Below are 21,967 nucleotides of genomic sequence, written 5' to 3' on the forward strand. Positions count from 1 at the left end.
AGGCTTTCTAAAGATTGGTACTAGTCTGTCAATACTTAGGTTTTGAGTTCGAACACCGCACGTTGCAGTTGCGTTCGACTCCAATCTTAATTGGCAATTTAAGGATTGTCAGTTTTCCTGGCGAAAGTCGGTGGTTCTCGCCGGGCACTCCGGCTTCCTCCACCAATAAAAAACTGACCACCACGAAATAGCCAATAGTGCTGAAAGTTGCGTTAAACAGCATTCAATCTAAACATTGGTTGTTTTAGAGCTCTTGAGTACCGAAATGTACATCATTGAATAACATATAAACTCTAGTGTTGTAGAGTGGCCAACTCATGAAGTTGGGTTGTAGTCTCACAGAGGTTAATCTTATTCATATTATGTAAGAATTAGCTGATTTTTTTGCTATTTATTTGTGTTATGAGTGTTTACACATGTCCGTTTTAAAAAAAAATAAAACAGATATATTATAAGCGGTGCCCACGCTCGGTGATTTTTCAAAATATAACGAAAAAGATGTTATTGAATTTTTGGTCCCAAACCCAAATTGTCAATTATAAATCAGACCATATTTAAGTTATTATTAAATTCTTTATGATGTGAAATCGCATTTATATAGTCAATTCCTCATGACAATATTAAAAGGTTAAATACTTTAACCGAGGGAAAATTTTCACTTGAAGTGTAACACATATAAACGTTGTTTTTAGTGGGTGGGGGTCCGATTTAAACTATGTCTCCTTATTAACAATAATTACGCCTTCTTTATCTTCTGTTATCCTTTTTAAGTTGTTCTATTTTTTGTTTAAGGGTACTTTACTGTGTGTGTGTTTGCTCATTGATAAAGTAAGCGCAGTAACTTGTAGGTGTTTGATATTTTGTCCTGTTTTGTCATTGAAAAAACTCGTATCATTGAAAGTCGTGCAACATTTCCTATTTCCATATTTACATTCATAGATGTAATTAATCTATTTACAAAATTTAAACGAGAACCTACGAATAAGATATAAAGATAAATGGTTCTACTACTAGAATACAATGTGCATTTGATTTCAGTCCCGTCTGCTTTTAATGTTGTCATTATCAGTGTTTCATACAATAACAGATTTTCAAATGTCTTGACACACGCACGTAATATGTATACGTATCAATTTATTAGATGACCTTTAGGGCCGCTGATTAGAATGATTTACCAGTTGATCATGCATGCAATATTTTATTGAATGAATATCAAGTAATATTTATAGCATAAATGTGTTTGAAATTGAGATTCATGATATATACTTTTACGCGTTATCGAGGCTTTAAGAATAAACTAAAAGTGCTTGAGAGAATACGAATGAAAATAAAGTGAGGGAAACCGTTTTAGTTTTTAAGATACGAAAAATTGAAATTTACGGCATGATACGCTAAAAAAGATTTAGAAAGTAATGGATAATCGGCAGTAATTCTTAGAATTTTGGTTTGGATTCTCTCTTTTATCCGTTATTATACTTTTTATTGTTTTATGTTTTAAAGCTTTTTTTTATTGTTGTCATGGTGTTAGTTTTTTCCTTACCTTTTTTACTATCCCTCACCGATATATCTTCTGACTTCTGTGTAGATAGAATGATTTGAAATAGAATAATATATCTAAACTTAAGATTTGAATCAAGAAGTTTTATCTTCTATGGTTATATACAACCTCTGTATATATTTTGAGAAATATTATTTCGTCCTTTCCTTTCCGTGTCTGTCTGAATGATTGCATTTCTGTCTGCCCGTTCTTGACAAATAATTGTCAATCCCAAATCTCTTTCAATGTATAACGGAATGGCACGAATTTGACTTATTAGCTCACATTATTCATTGTTGTCCACTTCAATTTTTTTTTGTTGATAGTCAGATTGATTTTATAGCAACCATGAACTTTATTAATTCTATATATGAGAAAGTTTGTAAACATAAATGCACAGTTCACAAAGGAATGAAACTGTAGACTTGACTGAATATCTTCACAGTATGTGGAGTTGTGCAGTTGATCTTATTTACCCGATATGAAGTTTGTTGTCGGAATTATCTTGTATTTTACATTAGAATAGGCAAAAACTTTACAAATTAAACATGAAAAGTTGCACGTATCTTTTTTAAAAGGTTCTGCATTGCATACCATGGACTCTTCCATTTCTACATATTTGGAAGTTTCACATGCAAAATCACCTTAATTTTACTTAGGAATTTTTCCCGACAGAACTACTTCGATCTATGTCTTTTTATGTATTTTCTAATTACTTTTTTTTAATCAGATTTGTCTTAGGGAGTTTCCTTTTTCCATTACAAAACATGAACTTAGCTTTTCTTTATATGAGAAGAAAATACAAAATGTCTTACAATTTGCATTGCATTCATTTGAATAGATGGAAACTTAGCAAAATTATGTTACGACATGTTTACTTTCGTGGAAATAGATAGTTTGCTTACACTTGCACTGTACTATATCCTTTTAACTGAGGAAACAGAGCTAGGAGACAAGTGTTTTGTCGAAATAAAACTATCTTGTATGATTCTACGATAATTTGATCAACATTACAACAAAGAAATGTTATAACTAGATTTGTTATAAAAATTTGTAAACAAAATTATGCAATTACTTAAACAAAAAATCAGAATGTCACACCACAAAACACAGATGGACTTGATCGAACACGAAGATGAGGTTCCATAGATTAATGAAACTTCGTTATGGATTACTATCAAATCCTTGTTCCATTAATGTAAGCAATGGTGATGACTTGTGTGTATTTGCGGAATTCTCTCAATTTATTTTACTATATCTATTCCTAGCTATAGCAAAATAAGGCGTTCGATCTGATGTTTACTTAATGTCAAGATTGAAGCGTAATAAAAAAGAAATTGTTTATTTATTGTTATCGTTGAGATTTTTCTCTCCCCATTTAATATGACGTTTTGATAATTTGTTGATATACAATTGCATAATTATTGCTTTATTCATTCATTTTTATAGGGTCGAGTCTTTAGGAACTGTACTTTTAATCTTGATTGACTGTTCTAATTGATTGATTGTTGTGTGCTTAACGTCCTTTGTGGGTTTTTTTTAACAGATTTTAATGTCAAATATTGCTGACGAAGTATCAAAATAGAGATAATTGTGTGATTTTTTTTAGATTGCCTCCTAATGTTTCATTTTTACTCCTATAAGTAAAGTATGTTGATAGAAGCTGGATTCTAGTTGTATAGATTGCTATATTAACAAAAGCAATTCATATATCTACGAAACAATAGAATGATTTTAAAACCTTTTTATAGCATATCTTTATACTGTTAATCAAATTTATAAAGCATTTTATAATTTCCTTTTACACAAATTGTTCAATCTGCGTTTCGTTTTTTTTTTCGAATTATCTTGACTTGTTAACTTAAAGAGTATATAAGAAGTAACTTTATACGCATATTCAGTCAAAGACGTAAATTCATAAGTATATTCAGTTATAGACGTAAATTCATAAGTATATTCAGTTAAAGACGTAACTTTAAAAGTATATTCAGTTAAAGACGAAACTTCATAAGCACATTCAGTTAAAGACTTAATGTCATAAGTATATTCAGTTTTAGATGTAACTTCATAAGTATATTCATTTAAAGTCATAACTGCATAAGCAGAATCATTAAAGACGCAACTTCATTTAGCGATGTTCCCACTGTTTGTTTTATTCTGCTCAGCTCTTGATAAAATTGCATAGCACGGCTTTGTGACGTCAAATACGTGGATCCGACCTAAATAATTTTGACCCGGACATATTAACGACATCATAATGAATAAACCGACGTTGATAAGTTTGAATTGATAAGTTTGACCCGAAGTTATTAAGTCATCTTCCGGTTTTCTGGTGAAACAAAGAAAACACTTGTTTCTATCCTTCAAAATTCACAAATACAATCCGATAAACCGATTATCATGTTGTCTGCATATTGATATTGTAAAATTTCAACTGCTCGACATAACATGAAGCCTATTTGAACTCGTTCGCTACGGTGACTCAACAAAAAGCTTCATATTGTGATTCGCAGCTGATATTTTACAATATCAATATGCAGACAAGTTGATAATCGGTACAAGTAAGCATATTTAGTTATCGACGTATCAAATATCGATCCTTTATCACACTAAAGTTTGGATATAACTATACTAATCAACAAATGTAACGATTCACTTGTTTTTTTATCAAATTTATCATACAAAATAATTAATACGATAAACTGTTTTAAATTATCCAATGACAAACATTCAATTGTGCAGAAAATCCATATGATACAGAAAATCTGACCAAGTTGCAAACCGAGAAAATCTGAAAATGTTAATAAAGCCTTAAACACGGCACTCAATTTCGAAGATGAGAATGTAGACAAATATCTGACATTATATATCAGTATTGAAAGCGAAGACATTCAAAATGTTAATCAGATCATGTTTATGTTTTAAGTTTTAAGTTTTGATACTGTTTTTTGATTTTTTAAGAGAAAAATGACTTTTTTAAAATCAATGAAATTGCGATATAAAAATCGTGTGTTTTTTTTCCTTAATCAAATATTAGACAAAGTGAGTATTTTGTTTAACTTGGTATCGTGCATCCAACTTCATATAGTATATGTAACATGCATTGATGTTTATCGTTTTTTTTTTGTTATTGTTGACTAGACTAAGTATATTATGCATTCAAATTTATATTTCAGTCGAACACCGTAAATAGATACCAATTATTCACTAATTTATCAAACTTAATTAGAAAAAAGACAACCTCAGTTTACAATCATATATTAAAAAAGTTAGAATGTAAGGCTACAATTATAAGTACCTAAAACTAGTTGAACTTGAATAAAAGGAGATAAACGTCCTTTCCCCAGTTTTGAATGTTGCCCAGTGCTAGATTTTTAAACAGCTAATATAATGTAACAGGACTTAGTATTTAGGTTTTCAAAAGTAGGTAGGGTAAAATGCGAGTGCGAATGATATCAATATTTGCTATTCATGTAAAGCAACATAAAGGGAAGAACAGTCTACTTTTCGACGAAGTAGCCTTTTCTGTTGAATAGCTTTGCTAAACCTCCCACTTGTTCCACTCCCAAGAGACGATTTATCTCAGCCATAATCTCTGGTGATTTGTGTACCTTTTTTACCTGGTTTTCATCACATTTTGCACACGGACAATATTTCTTAAAAGAAATTTCAGATGGTAGTTTCACACAAAATCCTTGTTCTTATACAGATAAATCCTATTTGGTGCACTGATCATAGCTGGCTTACATCATGACACTATGTAGAATCAGTTATCAAATGAATAGAAGCATTTTGTCTCTAGTTTATCAGTGATCCCTATTGCAAGGTACAACGATTTCACGTTAAGTTAAACGATTTGATGTTTAATCAGCTATTCCATCTCTGGAATAGCAATTATAGGTCTAAAAGTAAACATGACACGAATTCATTTCAATCTGCTTAGTTTAATGTATTGGTTTGCACCCTAATATTCCATTTATTTGATCTAAAGGCTTAAGGTAAAAAGAAAGGTATTAAAAGTAAAAAATCCCGATAAAACTTAATTGAGGAAATACAAATACTTATGACTTACATCAAAGACTTTTGATCCACATTTACATTTATCATACAAATATTCACATGTCTATCTTGTCAGCATAGAAGTGTTCTTCAGGAAGAGGATGTATAAGTATGATCTTACTTATTACAAATTTTAGTTGTGCAGGTCTACGCACTATAATTAACAGTTTTTAGTTTCCTTTGTAATATTTTTTTTATCGCTTTTATGATGATCTTTTGCCATTGGCTTATTGTAAAGCTTTCAAACTCCGTGCATACAATGATTTATTTGATTAGTGCAATCATTCATGTAATTTTTTTTACAGAGTACAATTGCACATTTGCAAACTGCATGTTCTGTTCTATATACAAGTATTTAGCTGATCAAATAGAGTGGGTCTTTGTAAATTACCAAAATGACAATTATTATTATTAACTACGTTTGTCTATGGCCTTAACATTTTGTCAATATAACCAGTTTTTTAGTTTTTATATCATATAGAAAAACAAGCTCTCTGATCTGTGTATACATTAGTATGTTTATGGTATCTAATTGTCTGTCTTAAATGATTCTATACATCAACAGGATGAACACCTTTATGTATGAAAAATTATGTTCCAGGCATATTTGAAAGGCATGGATTTTATGACTGGTAACTGCTTGAATAACATAAGGTCATAAAAAAAATAGATTTTTCGTTGATATTATGGTATTATTACAAAAAATAGTTTGCCACTTCTTCTTTGGAACTGGTAACTGGAATATGGATAAAAAAAATTATAAACAAAATTTTAAAAAGAATAAAAAAATAAAGCTAGAGTATGATTTCGTATGTATACCAGTTGTTGTATCAGATTTTGTTTGTCTCGTCTTTGACGATATTTTGTATTCGAAATCTACTGTCCTTTTAAAAAAAATAAGAATTTTGGACCAATAATCGTCAATGAATAATGTATCATCTGACCTTTGTCAAATTTCATATTGAACTACATACAGGAATGTTATATGCTTGCCGTTTAATTAGGTAATAAAAAGGGAAGTAGACAAAGCACCTTTCAAAAGTGTTTAAACAGACTTTATGCAAAGAGCGCGTTAACAACCAAGAAAAACACAAACCTAGTAGTATAAACATTGAGGTCAATATAAATGTTTATTTTGAGGAGGGAACCTGGCCCCTTCCGAAATTGAAAATTCCAAGTGATGCAGTCGTAGAATGTTCAATTTACGATTTTTGCACGGTATTTGACAAAATGTTGTTTTATAGTACAGTACTGAAAACTGTATGTTTTCTTTGCGTTACTTCAATCCATGATCTCTTTTTTATGCGGTCATAAAGCCAAAAATGTATAATTGAATGTCACCTGTGATGAGCATTCGAACACATGTTTCTTTAATTAAAAAATAATAAGCAACTTGAAGGGAAGGGTATGAATTAGTGCAGAGGAAGGAATAACCGCTCACACACTCTTCGTTCGTTTTTCTATATACAAATGAAAATAAGCGAAAGTCGAATATGACAACTCAAGTAGACGTAAAGTACTGGGTATATATCTTAAGTGTTATGTAAGAAGTGAACTGTAAGTGCAGCTTGCCAGCAAATATCATAAAGTTTGTTCATTTGTTTTATCAATTACATACAATCAATCCAGCTAATTAGTTTCTTTCTAATAAGATTTTTTTGTTGATAAGAATATTTTTAATATAATATTCTTCAGAACTGCTACAGTTCCTGAGAACATCAAAAATTCAATTGCCCGGCCCGATATTAATTGAGGGTATATATATATATATATATAGACCAAATGAGAGAAAAAGTATATTTTAACAAAACGCATTTGACTAGCAGGTCGAACAACTGATGTTCTTAAACCCTGCTGACTGCCTTGCGATTGCCAAATAAACGGATCACAAGTTGTAACAAAACAGATCTTATTATTAAATTATTACCAAACAGAAAACAATAAACTTGCGGAAAAGATGGTATACCGCAAACATGAGGTGCAAAAATTTGTACACCATATCCGGATTTCGACAATTAATGTCTCTTCAGTGATGTTAGGAATCGAAACGGTATTTGGAAGGCCATATAATTTACCTCAATTTAGGATAGACTTTGAATTTTGAAAGAGTCAAAATAGGATGAAATATACTTTTTCACTCATTTGGTCTTTTGGAAAATGTTGTTTGTGCTGTATTTAGACCCCTCTACCAAGAAATTTGTTTTGCATGCACACGTATAAAAATTGCGGTTTTTATCCAACGCAATCATAAGTTTGAACGTTGTTTTCAATTTAGACTTGTTTATATTTTTTCGTTTGGGCTTGTATTATATTTGCCTTCGGGTTTATATGATCCGTTCATCCTATTTTGACTCTTTCAAAATTCAAGAGTCTATCATGTTTGCGGTATACCATCTTTTCCGCAAGTTTATTGTTTTCTGTTTGGTAATAATTTAATAATAAGATCTGTTTTGTTACAACTTGTGATCCGTTTATTTGGCAATCGCCAATGGCAGTCAGCAGGGTTTAAGAACATCAGTTGTTCGACCTGCTAGTCAAATGCGTTTTGTTAAAATATACTTTTTCACTCATTTGGTCTTTTGGAAAATGTTGTTTGTGCTGTATTTAGACCCCTCTACCAAGAAATTTGTTTTGCATGCACACGTATAAAAATTGCGGTTTTTATCCAACGCAATCATAGGTTTGAACGTTGTTTTCAATTTAGACTTGTATATATATGTATATATATATATATATATATATATATATATACAAGTCTAAATTGAAAACACTTGTATATATATTAAGATCCATTTATTACACCTTGTGATCCGTTTATTTGGCAATCGCCAATGGCAGTCAGCAGGGTTTAAGAACATTTGTTGTTCGACCTGTTAGTCAAATGCGTTTTGTTAAAATATACTTTTTCACTTTTTTGGTCTTTTGGAAAATGTTGTTTGTGCTGTATTTAGACCCCTCTAACAAGAAATTTGTTTTTGCATGCACACGTATAAAATTGCGGTTTTTATCCAACGCAATCATAGGTTTGAACGTTGAAAACAACGTTCAAACCATATATATATATACAAGTCTAAATTGAAAACAACGTTCAAACCTATGATTGCGTTCAATTTAGACTTGTATATATATATTGGAAAATGTTGTTTGTGCTGTATTTAAACCCCTCTATCAAGAAATTTGTTTTGCATGCACACGTATAAAAATTGCGGTTTTTATCCAACTCAATCATAGGTTTGAACGTTGTTTTCAATTTAGACTTGTTTATATTTTTTCGTTTGGGCTTGTATTATATTTGCCTTCGGGTTTATATGATCCGTTCATCCTATTTTGACTCTTTCAAAATTGAAGAGTCTATCCTAAATTGAGGTAAATTATATGGCCTTCCAAATACCGTTTCGAATTCTAACATCACTGAAGAGACATTAATTGTCGAAATCCGGATATGGTGTACACATTTTTGCACCTCGTGTTTGCGGTATATCATCTTTTCCGCAAGTTTATTGTTTTCTGTTGGGTAATAAATTAATAAAAAGATCTATTTTGTTACATCTTGTGATCCGTTTATTTGGCAATCGCCAATGGCAGTCAGCAGGGTTTAAGAACATCAGTTGTTCGACCTGCTAGTCAAATGCGTTTTGTTAAGTTATACTTTTTCACTCATTTGGTCTTTTGGAAAATGTTGTTTGTGCTGTATTTAGACCCCTCTATCAAGAAATTTGTTTTGCATGCACACGTATAAAAATTGCGGTTTTTATCCAACGCAATCATAGGTTTAGGTTTGAACGTTGTTTTCAATTTAGACTTGTATATATATATATATATATATACAAGTCTAAATTGAAAACAACGTTCAAACCTATGATATATATACAAGTCTAAATTGAAAACAACGTTCAAACCTATGATTGCGTTGGATAAAAACCGCAATTTTTATACGTGTGCATGCAAAACAAATTTCTTGGTAAAGGGGTCTAAATACAGCACAAACAATATTTTCCAAAAGACTTAAAAAGTGACAAAAGTATATTTTAACAAAACGCATTTGACTAGCAGGTCGAACAACGAATGTTCTTAAACCCTGCTGACTGCCATTGGCGATTGTCAAATAAAATGATCACCAGATGTAACAAAATGGATCTGTAATATTAATTTAATATCAAACAGAAAACAATAAATTTGCGGAAAAGATATATATATATATATATATATATATATATATATATATACAGTTCAATGAGCGATTAGTTTTTGGTTTGAAAATCTCAAAATGAAAGTTTAAAGAACGAAAGAATAGTGTGACCGTATTCGTAATCGAACTTTTAAACGAATACCTTCTCATAAAATATATGATCAGTTTGATCAGTTGTATTAATCCCTATTTCTGTACTTTCAAGATTTCAAGATTTTATTGATAACCTCAGACACATACAGGTGTACAAGAGGACAATATAATTACAAACATAAGATAATACAAACCGAGACAGGACAGAAAAAAACACAAATACATAGTATGTTATAAGAGACAATTGATATAATTAGTTAAAGTATTTCATAATTTTCTTTACGAAAATTGATAATTTCTTTTGTACTTGTACGTTACATAAAGACAGCAGACCGGTAAATTTGTTCTTGCTTGGGTTCATTACATAATACTTTGGTATAAACTTTGATCTAAGAGCAGAAACATCAGCATTTTTACATGTAAACAATATATGAAACTCATCACCTATTCCCTCATTACATAATGTACATATTCTATTTTCCCTCGCAATCCCCGCCCATCTCCCCGTCTCAATAGGTAACTTCAAATTCGAACATCGAAGTTTAGAAATATAATATCTGTCCCTAGGTAATAATCGTACTGATCCGCGCAGTTTTAGGGTCTACGGGTCCATATAGCATATAGTTGCTATCAGAATTAAAATTCTAATCGAAAGATGGATTGTTGCATATCAAGGCTACCAGCTGTGGACACCGTTTTACGAAATTCTCTGTGTGTTTTCATAAATCCGTAAATATATGAAAAAAATAAGTATATATCAGCTGATGTTTATTCATGGTCATAAATATGAAGCGTCCCTTGAATTAATTGATTTTTGAAAACTGTGCGTGTAAATGGAACGTGTAGTTTTGTTTCTTCAGTTTTGAGCACCAATAGTCTCATGTGCCATTCTCATACTTTGCATCTCAAAATAAAAACATGTATCAGTTTTCTGCAAGAATCTAATGTAAAATCTATTTCTTTTTCAGTTTTTACAAAGCATTTTATCAAAAGTAGAAAGGCCACACTATATCGTAGAAAAATATCCTACATTAATGACGATTCACAGCCTAATTCAATTTAGAATACCTGTGCGCTGGCGACCAGTTGTTCGATGCAATCAAACAGATCTTAATTTTAACCCCTTCCATAGTATAAAAAATGCAACCATTATCTTTTAATGCAATGAACAATTTGGCCGAGGAATTTATATTCCCTCTCGCCATTTTAATAAACTTTAGATTAACTACACACGTTAGTTAAATTTCAACCAAAATAGATGCTTAAATGGTAAATATATCCGCGCGTCTGTTGGTAGGTGGAAGTTAGGCCTATGTGTAGCTACGCAGTTTGTAAAGTTATCAACACGAAAACAAATGATTTAGTTAAACAATAAAACACAGGCAAGTTAAATATTGATTAATATGTAGAGTAGTTACTAATTTAAAGTGGTTGCATATTTTGTTTTCACTTTTCAACTATTAATAAGAGAGGCGAAAGATACCAAAGGGACATTCAAACTCATAAGTCGAAAATAAACTGACAACGCCTTGGCTAATAAAGACCAGCAGACAAACAACAGTACACAAAACACAACATAGAAAACTATAGATTAAGCAACTCGAACCCCATCAAACACCGGGGGGGGGGGGGGGGGGAATCAGGTGCTCCAAAAGGGTAAGCAGATTCTGCTCCACATGTGGCACCCGTAGTGTTGTTCATGTAAGTACAAACCCGGTGATAAGTCTAATTCGGTAGGTAATATTTGGTTAGAAGGGGACGGGAGTGTAGTTGGAACATATTCGTCGTCATCTGTGAAACAGATATTCCATAACGGTCAAACAACTCGTGATGGGGTCCGCAAAATTTACGAAGGTATGATGTCAACTTCACCACTTGGAACTCTTTGTTTACTAGCTTCCTGGTAACAAATAAATAAGGATTTAAAATATTGTCACATTTCATCTTCTTACAACATCGTTATGTTTGAAACGATATAAATACAAGGACCTTTATAGCATGCTATGCGGTATGGGTTTTGCTCGTAGTTGAAGGCCATACGATGCCCTATACTTGTTTGCATCCTCGTCCTCCGGTCTCTGGTAAATAGGTGTCTCATTGGCAATCATACCACAGCATCCTCGTCCTCCGGTCTCTGGTAAATAGGTGTAACATTGGCAATCATACCACAGCATCCTCGTCCTCCGGTCTCTGGTAAATAGGTCTCTCATTGGCAATCATACCACAGCATCCTCGTCCTCCGGTCTCTGGTAAATAGGTGTCTCATTGGCAATCATACCACAGCATCCTCGTCCTCCGGTCTCTGGTAAATAAGTGTCTCATTGGCAATCATACCACAGCATCCTCGTCCTCCGGTCTCTGAAGTAAAGGAATTTTATCCAAATGGATAGTTTCTTTTATCGTCCTTTCTCAAAGCAATCTTTGTTTTGAATATGAGTATTTCCATTTCTGACGTTTGTGTTCTGTTTTTTGTTGTTGTTTTTGTGTGTTATTTTGGAATTCAATATTTTATAATGTTGAAATAACATTCAAAACCATAAAGCACTATATTGATCAATTTTAAAAGAGATTGAAATTGCCAGTTAACATAAAGAAAATCATTTGAACATCTACAAAAGAATGGTTTCGATTTAAATGGCATGTGTTTATTGCATGTCGTTTCTCATTAAGAAATGAGCACAAATTCATTTAAATCTTAAAATGTCTACAACAAATAATAAGATTTCTGTTTTGGGAGCTAAACCGTTATAATGTATCCTAAAATGAACATATAATGCGTTAACAATTAGGAAAAAGAACACATAATGTTATAAAACATTCGAGCAAAGTCGCGGGTTGTAGCACATCAATGTCTTTTAAATTAATTTATGCAACAGTAATTCGGTATCAACTCAAATTCTCAGTTAAGCTCAAACGAGGCCACGTAGAGCTAGAATGAAGGTGGTACATGTATATGATTAAAGTTAGTACACTTGTATGTATGTTCATTCTACTAGAGGTTTTTCTCGCATAGATAGTGTGTATGGCAAATATAACTAGAAGCTTATTAGAGCCTGAGTCGCTCACCTTGCAAATTAATCCTTAATTGTTCATGAGAAGATAGCTTCAGACAAATTTAGCTACATGTGCAGATGGCTATGTTTTCGGTATTCTTCTAATGTTCAAAACATTTTATCTTGTATTTTTCGATGGAAAGATTTTTGAAAATTAGCATAACAGAATCAAAGATAGTCGCCGGTTGCTATGTGTTCCGTCGACTCGAAACACAATGATAATTTCGTGTTTAAATCATTTAATGCATTATTCCTGGATAGTTTGGTTAAATTTACTTGGTAATATCAGAGAAAAAGTCAGATGAAAAAATCTGCTATAAATATTCCTCACATGGCTTTGATTGTATGAAAAATGGCCACCGTTGACAATTTTTAAATCTGATTTGCCAATTTTCAAAACATTTCTACTCTCTAATTACAAAATGTTTTGAAGCTATATATAGGAGTTTATTATTTCAAAACATTCTTCATACAATCCACATTTTATGTTGATTAGGTGGAAAACATGGCGGCACCGGTAGCACCCAGTTCCTATGTATTAAATCTCTATAATACTATACGTCAGACCTGGAAAGTGTGGTTAAAAGTTGCATGGTAGCTTCAGGGGGGGGGGGGGCAAGTTCTTCATCTATGTAAAATTAAGTAAATTTGGTATAATTGCGAATGGGACAACTATCCACCAGAGTTCAAATGAAGTGTATACAAGTTGCTTTCTTTAAAAAAAGAAATGCAATCGTGAACCCAAATGCCTGTTTGATACGAAAGATCAGATAATTGTAAAATAAAGATCCATGGTTGTACCTTATTTTTGTTGTATAAATAAAGGCAACACTGTTCAATAGCTATTATTCGATTAAACAAAAACAAATACGGGTAACGAACTAAAACCGAGTGAAACACTCTATAGATATAGAAACTGACATGGATTGTCAATGTAACTGCTGTTCAATGTGGGGCAAACTATTCTTGTTAAATTATTCCTTTGTCTATCTCCGCTCACTCTCTTTGGCCAGAAAGATAGCATGACAACATTCTTGATAAGAGTCAGCCTCTGAAAGTTCATTCTGAGGTGCTGTTTTTTTAAATTAAAGATTAGTTTTCTGGCTACAGTCTAAATGCAAATGTGAAGAAATTTAATGAAATTAATCATAATTATTTATTTTCGGTTGCCAGTTTGAAAATAGTTCAAAATTCTAAGCTGTATTCTTATTTGATTATATTCAAGATATGTTTGACCTCGATCTATTTATACCACAGACAACAAACTCCAACCAAAATTTTGGAGTGAAAGAGTTTGAAACCACAACATTATACTTGTTCAAACAAATCTCACTTTTCATTTCTAGCTCGTCCTTTTGTAAATCAGCAAAAATGAAATGATGCTAATGTTTTGTTGCTTTTATACGATTGTGAATAAGAATAAAAATAAGAATAAGAATTGTATTAGTCTAAAATCCAAACAATAGGACTGTTACTAAATAAAAAAAAAACATATAAATAACAAAATGATAGACAGAAGACAATACAAACATGTAGCATTGAAAATATCTTGATTATAATATATAACATCATAATATTAGTCATGAATAATTCACAGTTCATATATTGACATTAATTTTTTTCTCTCATTATACATTTCACTTATACTGTTAACCATGATTATTAATATATCACATTCTTCACAAGAAAATAGAGCATAAAATTTATTTTCATTTCTAATTGAATTAAAACAGGGGACAATATTATAAATTTTACTAAACATTTTGATCGTAGGTTTATTAAGTTCTGTACATATTATGATAAAATGGAGTTAATCTTCCACCGCTTTGTGTGACAGACAGGAGGAAGTAGGAATAAAATGGACAATGCAGTATAATAGTTCATGTCCAGTACGCAATTAAAAAAATGCTGTGTTTGCAATCTGCTGTCGACGTTAAATATATATATGGATGTTGATTTAAAGAAAAATCATATTTTCTATTCTGTTGTTTTTGCGTTTGTGTGTGTGTAATGAATTACAAACGATGTTAACATAGCATATCTTGTTAACATATCGTCACATTTTGTCGCAAAACACGCTCGATGCATCTGTCAACTAGACCCTCTAACCTTGACTTGGCCTTTGAATACAGATTGTTGCAACTTCTCGTAAATGAATTGATGGAATTCCCAGAAACTTGCAATGATAGATTGGACACCTGCTCATTTACTTTTAATCTTATTTATTACGAGGAGGGGTTTAATATACATACATGCACCAAAACAAAAGAATTGACTTTGCCATATTTAAAAATATTTATTAGAGATGGTAGTTGACACAGGTGTCCCTTGGAAAACTCACATATTTCCTCCACAAAAAAAGACAAACGGATCTCTATTTTGATAAAATAATCATGACTAAATAATTCTAATCTTCCTGGTATTACTAGTACAATTGCTAATCTATTCTCGAAAACCACATATCAGTAGTAACTTACGATAATTGTGATGTCAAACATCGAGGAATATATCAAACTTCATTTATTTAATCGCAACGACCAAAAGTTTTAAATAAATAAAAGTCATCGCATCACGCCAAAGAATATCACTCAGTATACGCGAATCGTTTTATATCTAAATAATAATTTTAAGGACTCAAACGCATATTCATTAATTAATTGTTTCGATATGACGAAATATTTGCATTTAATCAGAGATGTCCCTAATTTAATACATCCAAAAGGTGCCTCTAAAATTTCGTCTAAATTCCCAGGGTTAACTGGCATTTTTTTATGAGATTAATAGAAAAATAAGGAGATGTGGTATGATTGTCAATGAGACAACGATCCACTATAGTTCAAATTAATATAGGATATAATCAATCTTAGGCAACCGTATGGCTTTCGAGGCCGTATTTCATTTTGTTTTTGTTTCTACTTTGATGACGGTAAAGAATTTATATTTTTTCTAATACATTCCTCTTGAAACGAAAATAAAAAATAACCCCTGGTTCTAATTTTTCTCATAAGTGTAATTGTAGATATCATTTTTCTACTATACGCATCTGTCCTGGACATAGAATTTTGATAGCTGCTTAAATCTGGGAACATTATATCTAACAATATATATGTTCCTGCTTAAATGGAATGCGCTCTATTTTAATTTTGCTAAAATGGATAGATTTTAAAATTATAAAAACGCCCTCTCCATTGACGGTAACTTTTTTCTCTTAAAATCTCATCTCCAATGTGAACACAGCTTGTGTTTGTGAACACAGCTTGTGTTTCAGAAAACGTTTACTCATGCATCTCTAATTAATTATCTACTGGTGTAGGATATCATTCAATATCGATAAACACTTATCTCTATAGTAACTGCAAAACGCTAATGAATATTCATCAATTAATTACCTATAACGCAGTTGGCCATAGAAAAGAACATATGTATTCCGAAAAGACTTCCGGTGTTCCGAAAGACTACAGAGGTCGTCCAATATATACTGCGTGAACCCTCAGGGGTTCACGCAATAAGCAATAATAGGTCACCATACGGCCTTTAACAATGAGAAAACCACATACCCTTTAGTCGGCTATTAAAAGGCCCCATAATGAAAAAGTGAAACAATTCAAATGAGAATCTTAACGGCCAAATTTACAACAGTACAATTGTCGGAAAACGACCTACTTTATATTATTCGAGTTAGGTTTTGTCAAATTTGCTCGGTCGTAACAAAGGAAATGACATTGTCGAACGGGTACGAATAATATACCTCACATTGCCTTCTGTATCTGGTGCAATATCTTGAAATCATCATTACCCACAAAGAGGTAAACATTGTTGAGGGTTAAATGAAAGTTTTAACTGACAGGCATAGGGAATAATAATTCATTTCTAAACTTTGATCGATGTTATAATAAATCAATGTACATATAAACTTTCCAATTTAAACGAAGAAGAATGGAAAATCGGTGATTAATTTCATAATTCTGTTTTCGGTAGCAAAGCACCAGACCTCCCTCATGTACTACAAACAATTCAGTTCTAATCAACTACTTGGAGTACTTTCCCAATCATTAAGGAATTATTTCATGTTCATTGTAAACTTTAATAATCTATTTATTTTTACAGTGTGTCCGTATGTAAGTTAAGGCAACCTAAACATCTTTACATAGGACATCTTGCAGTGAAATTTCTTTTTTAGATAAGGTCATGGCTCATATTGGAATGACAAGCTCTAAAAATAAGACTATCTTGACAGTTTTGCATAAAAAGCATCAAATTTGAAACCCTATTGTTAAATCTGCTTGGAAAGATTAAAAAATATAAATGTCTTTAAAACATCGGAGTGACGTTATTTGATCAATAAATCAATTGAATCGAATTCAAGAAGCAAAAAAGCGGCCTTTTCATACCTCCTTCTTTGTGGAAAACTCCTTAGAATAAACAAACCAATAACAAATGTATCCAACTAAAGAGAGAAGGACCCATTTCCCCTGTAGTTGTTTCACTCACAGGGACAAATCGGAAAGTCGTCAATTCGTACTGAAATTTGAATATTAAAGAGTCCATATCATAATTTAATAAAACATTATTGAAAAATTTTATGTATTTCTACGAAAATCAAATTGCTATTCAGTGCTACATGTGGCTGTTGAGGGCATTTGATCTAAAATTAAAAATTTACATATACCCTCCCCCCTATAAAAAAATAATTGCAGTTTTGATCTATCTTCTTATTGATACTAAATATACTGTAAGCATACAAATCGAATTGTGATACTTAGAATCTAGGTAATAAAGATTGAATTCAAAATAAATATTATAAGTTTTACACATTTTTTTTAAAATTATTTAATGTTTAATATTGTTCTTTGTTATAAAAATTTGTTTTACTATGGGTTTTTGTCTCGACTTTGACTATGCATAGAGACGAGACTTTAGGTGTGCTGTTTCCGGCGTCAACGTCGGCGGCTTGAACAATTTGTTAAAATTTGTGATTAGATAAGATTAAGGGGAACAACACATGGTAACTAAATGATATTTAGCATGCGGCTATAAAATCTCATTTCCATGGAGATTATTTGACCCCGCCTTCGGAGTCATGGTCTACTAACTTTAAACTGTTTTTTTGAACTAATGGTTTTTGTTTGTCCCCTTCGTATCTTCTCTTCTTTTTACATATTAAATTATGTTATAATGTAAAACTCACATATTATTTTTTTTCAAATAGAATGTGACTTAGTAACGAGGCAGTAACAACCGACTTGCGGCTAGTTTTAAGGTTATATTATTTAGAAATGACACTACTCGTCCTGGTTGTTTAGCTTTTTTAACAAAGGTAATGATTTTCCAATAAGCCTGCACGTAAGGATCACAGTATAAACACAAACGTCGTAAAAATAGGACACGAGGGACTCACTAGTTTAAATTAAGCGGAGCAACTTTCGCGGAATTTATGAATTATGTTGATAATTTATAACAAGGAGTAAAAGTGTCTAGTATTACGATATCATTTAAGACAATCACATCAATAACAACTTATTGTCACAAGAAAGAAGACCCGTGCGTTTGACATATTGTCAAATCTCGACAGGTTCCAGGTTTGCAATTAATTTTAACGATGACCACAGAGAAGATCACAGATGTATTAACAAAACAAATTAAGATCCAAGGTCATCATTGACGCCTGAACAAGGTCATAATTGACCACATACTCTACACATGGCCATTATAGTTTTAAGGGAAAGTACAAATGATTGAAATGTTAACTCAATTATATTCAGCATGCGGTTTTATTTGCACAATTACATATCATTCCATTGAGATTATTTTATCCCGCCTTCTGCGACGTTGATATGCCATTAGCGCCTTTTTAATATTCATTAGCGCTTCAATTCTTTGGACAATTGAGCTTTTTTAAAAAGGGAATTTGCGCAATTTATACAGGACTGCTCATTATAACGGGTATAACATGAGTCTGAACCATTTGTTGTTCGATTACTGTATAATGGCTGCTATAGTAGTATTGGTGGAAATTGACAATGACCATGTGACTCAGTTTTCGGAGGTCAACTTGATGGTAAATTAGATGGTCCATAAACCTAAAATACTTCAGTACTCACGAAATGCCAATACTTTATTACGATTTCATGCATTGATATTTGTTTCATATAAAGTTGTCAACCCAAATTCCTGACACTTCCTAGGATGTTGCACATATGTTGAAGTTGTGCACCTGCTGTAATGGAATTGTTTGGAGATTTTTTTCTTATTCTTTCTGGACTCAGGAACTTGGTTATTTTTCAGAAAAATTAAGAAACAGGGTACAATTTTTTGTGTAATCAACTCCTCTTACAGTTTTCAACACATATCATAGAAACTGTGATTGCACATATGTTAGAGTAATGCACCTGCTTTTATGGAATTTGTTTGAGGACACCATTGAACTTATATTAAGTCATATTTTTCAAAATTTATGGAAGAGAGTACAAGTTTGGTGTAATCAAACCTTCCTACAATTTTCAAAGCAGAAAAAAATGTAGACAAGTTGGATCATTCTACATTGATTAGTCACAACTATTGCAACCCGACCGTTTGAAACGTTGACCCATTTTTCACTTTAAAATGCCTTTTCTCAATAATTCATTTACAGAATTTCGATTAAAACTTATATGTTATTGCTGTTAACATTTACGTGTTAACAATATAAAAATATTAGGTCACTACATTCGATTTTTCGAAAGAAATCAATTAGACTCAATCTGTAGCGTGAAAAAGATCAGAACAAAATAATCCTAACGTGACCGCGTCATGCTGCAAAATCATATATTGTTCATGTATCTTTTCTCTGTCGTACTTGAATAATTTAGACAGCAAATGCAAAGACGATGACCCCTAATATTTTCATATCCCCCGGAAAGTTAGATAAAATTAATCCTGATGACCGATCCTTTATCGTCCTGAACATGCATGCAATATGTGCCACTGGACGTTTAGCAACTTAAGACAAATTGCATATACATTATTTTGTAGTTCATGACATCATGTAAGGTTTTCAACAAATTTAAACAATGGGTGCTTTAATTATCATAGGGAAAGCCAATGAAAGACGGACGGACTTTTTTTACATCATTAACACGGAAATATGTATCAACAACATTTACTTTTTAAAGAAAAATCTATGAATTTGAAATTGAAGATATGATTCTTTTAAGAAAAATTAAAAACGATGACCGAAATCTATATATATTACTCAACTATTCATATTAAAGTTACTGTTTGTTGCGTATTTTAGAAAATGTGTACGTATAAGACATTGTAATCGTATTTGTTTGATTATTGGTGTTTAGCGACACTTTCAGCAACCTCAGCTATATCATAAAAGCCAGTTTTCTAGGTGGAGGAAGTCAGAGTATCCAGAAAGAACCACCAATCCTCGGTAAGAAAAATATCAATCCTAGCCAATTAATATCGGAGTCGAACACACCTCGACGAGCAGAATTCGAAATCACAACCTAAGAGTTGACGGGCAAATGATCACGATAGATGAACTTCATAGACCACTCAGCCACCGACGGCCATAAGTTTTAAACGTGAAAAGCAAAGAGTACCTACAGAAAACTGAAACTGCATGTATAAGAGAGGGCATTGGATTGAAAAGAACTGCTTTAAGTAACAAAAAAAAAACTAATCGAATATTTAAATCATTAATTTAAAAAAGCTTTTTTTATGCCAGTCCTTTTTAGAAGTGCTACCTCTCTGATTATTCCATAGATTTCTATATTTTTTTTTTATTAAAAATTCTGTTAAGCGCGACAGTTAATTCGGATTTTACCATTAATTTAAAATATTTGTTTAAAGCAACAAAATAATTCACGCTAAGTAAGAACTGACACTTTAAGCTTTCACTTGATTTGTTTTGAAAAATATATTTATTTTTCATTTATTAAGTTTTATTCATGTATTAACAATCTAAAACAAATATTTTTTATAATCCTTTTGTTAATTTAATAGAAGATATAGAAGAAACAATACGTTTTGTTTTATATATAATTGACTAAATAAGTTTATTATTGGACATGATTACTGAAGATTTTTAAACACTTCATATTGTATCAAATATATAAATCATCTTACCTTTTATTAGTATGTTATAGTCCTTGTATAATTCTATCTTCTTGTGTTAACAGGAATCAGTTGTGACTAATTTACATATTAACACTGTTAACTTCTAGGAACCTAATACAGAACTACCAGTGTCTATTGAAACGATTCAATAAATAGTTTGCTTCTACGGCGTATTTCTGATAACGTTTCCACATTCCCTGGGATATCGCATCTAACACTCATTAAGCACGTAGAAAACAGTTTTTTTTTTGTCTTTCTTATTTCCTTTTAAAACATTTGATCACCATTTCATAAATACATTTTTGTACAGAATCAGAATTTAAAATGTCACTAATATTATGGTCAAAGTTTTATTTGTAATATTAATTTCAGCAAATGACATGACATCAATATTGTTATGTGTAAATGATTTGAAGAAGAAAGAGCTGCTAGACAAATGAGAAATAAGTCAATACCTTTTGATCAGGTAAACCGCATTACAAATAATTTAGTATGAATTGAACACACAATTTCACAACCAATAATTTTACATACTTCAAATGACATTAACATATAACCCAACCCATTGATGTGATTCTTAAGATACAATCGTCAGTAAATGTTCTTTTCGTCTTTGTGTTGTATGGCAATAGAATATCTCGTTTAAACCGCATTATCTTAACAATGAGTTTCCTGGGTGATGAAATTTATGTACTATAATCATGCTCCGTTAAAACTGTGCAAAATGTTTATTGTCATAGTTTTGTAATCTTGGATATTGTCGAAAATGATAGATTGTTTTACGCAATTGTATAAACTTTGATACACTATTAATACTTCTCAAATAAACACTTTCTCCTCTAAACTTTACACTTTGCAGTTCGCTTTTTCGGATAAACGTAGTATACTAAAAGGTGATAATTAATGTCTTTCACACTGTAGGCCATTATT

General features: G+C 31.6%; 1 protein-coding gene across 1 annotated transcript in view; it reads right to left on the reverse strand.

Moving 5' to 3' along the window:
• Window positions 1-21,455, reverse strand: part of LOC127708304 (RYamide receptor-like) — a 75,372-nt gene extending 53,917 nt beyond the window's left edge. Inside the window, exon 1 of the mRNA XM_052213153.1 lies at window positions 21,047-21,455. The gene's annotated coding sequence lies outside the window, so the exon portion shown is untranslated. The remainder of the gene's footprint in view (window positions 1-21,046) is intronic.
• Between the last annotated feature and the right edge of the window lie 512 nt (window positions 21,456-21,967).

Source organism: Mytilus californianus, unplaced genomic scaffold, assembly GCF_021869535.1.
Source record: "Mytilus californianus isolate M0D057914Y unplaced genomic scaffold, xbMytCali1.0.p SCAF_7, whole genome shotgun sequence".
In the NCBI taxonomy this organism is placed as follows: Eukaryota; Metazoa; Mollusca; class Bivalvia; order Mytilida; family Mytilidae; genus Mytilus; species Mytilus californianus.